This window comes from Morus notabilis, unplaced genomic scaffold (assembly GCF_000414095.1).
Source record: "Morus notabilis unplaced genomic scaffold, ASM41409v2 Scaffold404, whole genome shotgun sequence".
Classification (NCBI taxonomy): Eukaryota; Viridiplantae; Streptophyta; class Magnoliopsida; order Rosales; family Moraceae; genus Morus; species Morus notabilis.
The window spans coordinates 742,195-748,768 of record NW_010362549.1 but is presented as its reverse complement, the minus strand read 5'-3'; positions in this window follow the sequence as shown (position 1 = coordinate 748,768).

The window sequence follows — 6,574 nt, the reverse complement described above, 5'->3', positions numbered from 1 at the left end:
GAAGATTCTGCGACAGCTTGGGTATTCGAAATGATTTCTCAGCCCCGATACATCAGCAATCTAATGGGCAAGTCGAAGCAGTCAACAAAATATTAAAGTATACCCTAAAGAAGAAGCTCGACGATCTAAAGGGAAAATGGGTCGAGAAACTTCCCAAGATCTTGTGGGCATACAGAACGACGAGCCGAAGTGCCACGGGTGAAACGCCCTTTTCCATGACGTATGGCGTCGAGGTAGTACTGCCTATAGAAATTAAGACACCGACTCTAAGGACTGTAGTCTATAATGACGGCGGTAATACATAAGGCATGAATGGAGAACTCGACCTATTAGAAGAAAAAAGGCTCGACTCCCAGTTACGCATCGCTGCCTACCAGCAGAGGGTAGCACGATATTACAATAAAAAGTTCAAACAACGAAGGTTCGTCCCAGGAGACCTAGTATTAAAAAGGGTAACACAGAGTACAAAACCCAAAAATACTGGTCCTCTGGGCCCAACTTGGGAAGGACCCTACCGAATAAGAGTAGTGTTGCGTCCTGGCACCTACATTTTGGAAAGCCTCTCCGACAAGAAGATTCAACATCCATGGAATGCAGAACAACTACAGCTGTACTACCAATAATGTATGTAGTTTTTTAAACACATCTTAGTTACATTTTTGGCAATTTAAATAAATTATGAGTTCTTAGAAATATTGTCCAAAAGTAAGAAGAATTCACCCCTTGAATAAACTTGTCTGCTTAAAAAGTAAAGGTATATTAAACAGACAATGGGGCAGTAAGGGATTTACGGATCACGGGACCTCAAGGGGCAAAAGCTAACACCGACTCTTCCAAGGAGGAGAGGTGAGGAAAAACTTAAAAAATTTTATGAAATTTTCTAAGGCGATGACCCCAAGGGGCAAAAGCTAACGCCAACTCTTCCAAGGAGGAGAGGCGAGGAAAAACTTAGAAAATTTTATGAAATTTTCTAAAGCGATGAACCCAAGGGGCAAAAGCTAACGCCGACTCTTCCAATGAGGAGAGGCGAGGAAAAACTTAAAAAATTTTATGAAATTTTCTAAGGCGACGACCCCAAGGGGCAAAAGCTAACGCCGACTCTTCCAAGGAGGAGAGGCGAGGAAAAACTTAGAAACTTTTATGAAATTTTCTAAGGTTACGACCCCAAGGGGCAAAAGCTAACGCCGACTCTTCCAAGGAGGAGAGGCGAGAAAAAACTTAGAAAATTTTACGAAATTTTCTAATGCGATGACCCCAAGGGGCAAAAGCTAAAGCCGACTCTTCCAAGGAGGAGGGGCAAGGAAAGCAATGAAGGCAATTATGTAAAAATCCCAAATATTATAAAAAAAGAAATATATATATATATATGTCCCACATTACACAAAAATATATAAAAAAGAAAGCTTTAGGCCTCGCCGCCAGCCACCGAGTTGTCACCGTCACCAGGCGGGGAAGGATTGTCATCGTCAGTAGGAGGAGGATGAGCAACATAAAGGAAGCTCAAATCCCACTCAGGATGCTCTTGTTTTATCAGATCGACGATTTGCTGACCAGCAGAGTGAAAATCCTTGGTGCGAATGTCGATGAGCTCCGGAAAAGCCTTGAACTCCTCAATGATTTCCACACGCTTGGCGTCGAACATTGCTGCGGCCTCAGCTTCGGCTTCTTTCTTCCCCTCAGCTTTTCCTTCAGCAAAGCACCTATTCACCGCCTCGGTAGCTTCGACTGACTTCTTCTCAAAAATTTTTACCCGCTTTGTAAGATCCGCAACCGCAACAGTTAAGTTGGTCAACTCCTTCTGAAGGTTTGGCATCTTGGCCAATTCACCTTCCAAACTCCTCAGTTGGGCCACGACCACATCCCTCTCCTCGATGGCAGACGAGCACTTATTCTTAGCATCGTCAAGAAGAGAGTTAAGCTTGGCTTTCACGCTGTCCATCTCCTTATCACGTTCTTCAACCTTGACTAGATCAATAAGGTTGAGAATGGCAAGAACTAGGCCCTGAAAAATTAAAGGTCAGAAAATAAAGATGTAGAGGACGAAATCAACAAAAAGAAGAGACAGCTCGATCGAGGCTTACATGGATCTGGAAGAAGATATGCTTGTGCTGACGGTCAACCATAGAAGATTGGACGGCGACAATCCAGTGAGGCTCATGAAAATCCAACGGCAGGGGCAGTTTTCCCATATCAAACGACAGCAAAATGAAGGCGAGAAGATGAAGGGATACAATCCAAGGGCTCATATTCGTCTTTTCAAAATAAAGCCTTACGTCAGCATGGGGAAGCGACCGACGCAACAGTTGCGTTCCTCAAGGAAATTTGAAGCATCTAGACCTTCATTGCAGACGAAGGCTCAGGATCAGGTTCCCACACCCGAAGCACGAAGGTACGACCGAACCTAAGCTTGAGGCTGTCTGAAAGAAAACCCACGACCTGGGGGGCAACTGTTGTGTGGGAAAATGTGGATGACGTGTGGACAAACAACAGTGTGACACGTGGCCTTGTTTTCCCTCAAAAGGCAACAACCCTCGACATTGGGGACTCCCTTCCCCTCTGCTACAGAGGAAGCCCAACTTAGGACGCCGACTCCTCATGACCACGACAGGTCATACCGTCGACCTTACGGCGGGAATCCTTCGAGAAGAAATCAATTGCCAAGAAAGACAATTGAGGCTGAGCAAATAGAAACGGCGAGAGGAATGCTCGAAGAGGAGAAAGCCTGACATCGCAAGTTACGTGCGGAAATGGGAAATGTCTGCAGTACAGGCATTAAATACAAACCCTTAAACCGCCCTACGAGGGACAGAAAAAGGTTACAGGTACGCACCGAGCCGTAATGGGAGACTAATTGGCTAAGTGAACAGTTCACAAAAGTGATTAGTGGGCTACAGTCTGGGCCTAGAATGGCAGACTACTTGAGTGCTTTTCTGCCTACGAAGAAAACTCACCCGACGAAGGAAGCTCGACTATAAAAGGGGAGAAGCCTTATACAGGAAAGAGGTTGGTTTTTCCTGAGAGAAAAGAACGAGAGAGCAATTGTTAGTGTAAATTGTAACAATCTCAAAAGGAATAGAAAACTACAGTGGATGTAGCTCTTCATTTATAAGAGTGAACCACTATAAATTTTGTGTATTTTTCTACTTCAAGTATTTTTTTTTCATATTGCTCACTACACAAAAAATACCACAAACACGTCACTGCATATATTAAGTATACAGTCAATATTAAGCCGGTAATCCAACGAGATACCTAGCGGTGACCCGGCCTATTTCTATTGACGAGTTTTTACCGTCAATAGTTAACATGAGTGTATGTTTTTTTCAATTTCTTTGAAAAAAAATATCATTTTTATTTATAGTTAGGGACTGTCTCCGGTAAGCCGTCTTGCTGATAGAATCAACTTTCTTACCGTTAGATCTGATCAAAATCAAATGAGATTGAAAAAGTATGTATAACAGATAATTTCTAATATAGGTTTAACGGTTGAAAATGACTGGAAAAACTCATTTATAGTTAACGTTAGATTATATTAATGAGTTTTAATGTAATTTTATTGTAGAGTAAAATTGTAATAAAAAATTAATTTGATTGGGACATTAATATATTGTGCAGTGTAAATATAATCACTCTTTATTTTTCTTTTTAGACATGATAATGGCACAACATAAGCACAAGAGAAAATCATTGAACTTATCCTTAGAGTGCATATGTCTAGATTTTTATCATCTACTCTTGATTAGTACCCTTTTGACTAATATAGTTATTTGACTAAAAATGATATTAATCAACAATAAGTGATAAAAATCATGACTCATAAACTCAAGGGTATTTCTCCTTTCCTCTCAGTACAATCGAGATATAAATGAGCCAATTGAGCCCGACGATGCCGATATGAACAGTTTACAACATTAAATGGGCTCAAAATTAGAGATGTTCTGGCCCGGCCTGTTCCCTTTATGCCCACACAGGCCGGCCCAGCTCGTGAATTTTATGGGCCGGGCCGAGCTAACCCATATAAGAATTACCTCGGCCCAGCCCACAACACGTGCCAATTTTACGTGGGCCAGGCTGGACTATGCCGTGGGCCAGGATGAGCTGTGCCATTGGCCTTGAATGAGCTGATACATTCAAGGCCCATCATGGGTTTAGATGTGTCAGCTTATCTAAATATGTAATTTTTTTTATTTTTTATTTTTGAATTTTTAAACAAGTTAACAAATATAAAAGTTTGAATAGTCAATGAAAATTTTATTTACGATTGCCTAATTAAATAAAAATCTTTCTAGAAAAAACCCAGTGGGACAAAATCTTGGTAAAGAAAAAAGAGTACAATAAGGATAATTATACATAAGATGTGTACAAAATTACTAAAAAAAGAAAAAAAAAACATGAAGATATTATGAGCTGAGATGGGCCGGGCTAAGCCAGCCCATTATGGGCTTAGACGGGCCGGGCTGGGCCAGCACATCATGGGCCTAGATGGGCCGGCCCAAGCTGGCCTGACTTATGATTTTTCATAGGCTGTGCCGGGCCGGCCCATGGGCTGATATATGTTGGCCCAACCCAGCCCACTAATATTTATGGACTGGGTCGTGCCATGAACAGTGACGGGACGTGCCGGCCTAACCCATCACTATGTCAAGATGGGCCTGGGCCAACCCACGGGCCCCGGCCCATTGTTGCGTCTCTATTCAAAATAAATGGATAGGGCCAAACCCAACACAATTTACATATTAGTTAGCATTTATGAAGGATTTTATTAATTAGTTTTTTTTTCCTTAAAAAATGAAAAAATATATACTCAAAACTAATGTTAAAAGGAAAATAATATGTGCATCCATAATTTCTTTTTCCTTTTGAAGGTAACCTATTCATATTTCCTCAACAAGCAATTATTATTATTTTCTCTTGGTTGAAAATAGAGATGCCAATTGTGAGCCCCAGTCCGTTTAAATTAAGCCCATATATGTCTCATATTGTGTCTGGGTCGATTCATTTATTTAGGGCACTTTACAAGAATACCACAAATTTTAAGCTTGGATTGACATATGCTAGCAAACATAAACTATTATAGAAAATGTCACAGTCAAAAGAACTCAAAAATTGTAAAATTTATAAAAATCACAAATATATACATAAACAACCACAAACCCTCACAAAATCTAAAGATACTAAATGAAATATATAAAAGTACAAGTATAATTTTGCTCAATACACGAAACTTAAATGGTGCCATTGTGGTATATTTTGTAATAGTTTTAGTACCCATAGTAAAATTCAATCCAATCTTAAAAACCATGGTATATTACCTAAATATCTCATTGTCGTAAATTGACCAGCTATCCAAACCTTTCGAAGTAAGTAGCCTATTTACCAATCTTTGGTAAACAATAGGCCATTTTTTATTTTATAGGTTTTGTTTTCCAAATTTACCCTTCTTTTAAAAATTGTATTTCATTTATTCATTTGTGTTTTTCTCTATGCTCACACAATCCAGCTCCCCTGAAAGATTCTTTCTTTCTCTCTCTAACATCGCTCGTCAGCAGATAGGGGATCCTGCAAATCATCTTCTCCATGGTCAATTGTCGTTGCCAGCAACCATCGGTGCTCTTGCGTAAAACACAACGGTTGTTGGTCCTACACAAGAAAGATCTTCATTGACAAATTAGTTTAATCATCGTCGCGATCGACATCGATGTTGGTCTGTGAATCGAATTCGGATGCAGAAGCGTGGGGGGATGCGGATCGTGTATAACAAAAATTTTCATAAAACCTTTGAGATACTCTATAGATTATATTAATTTATACACGAATAAATTAATCTCATTAATTCATTTATTAAGAACTCAATTAGGAAAAATACCCGGCGGCCGATTAGGATGATAACTTGAGTTCTTTGACCTCGAACAATCCTTGCTCCAAAGCTTTTTGTTTAGAAAACTAATGTCTTCCACGTCAATTCTTAGAATCCACGAAGACGTGTGTGTGGGCACACATGAGACAAAACGAGTTACAATAAACACTCGAATTTCCACAAACACCAACGCATGCACGATGTGGAATTTGTTTGGAGAAAACTTTTCCCTCTCACTCTATGAGAATAATTTCGGCCACCCTATTCAAATTAGGGCAAAAATTGTTTCAAAAAATTGTCTCGCGCAATTTTCTATAATTATCTTATTTATAGAGTAGAAGTCAAACTTCTAGAAGGAATTCAATCTCTATCTCTAAGATAAAGCTTGTTAATTATCTCCTAATTTGAATTTGGAACAAAATCTCCTCTTCCTTATCCTTAATGTGGCCGGCCAAGATAGGGGATTTTATCCCTGTATAGGCACCAATATCAGATAGGGAAGGAAGAGAAGATCATCATTTATCCTGCAGTCCAATTTTGACTTAAATTTAAATTCTAATTTAAGTCAAACTTAAATTAATTTGAATTTTAAATTGAACAACTTATCAAATAAGTTTAAATGGATAAATCTAGATGTGTTCAAATTTAAATTTAAATAATCACATTATTTAAATAATAATTAATTCTCAATTAATTATTTTCGAGTATTTAATTTTA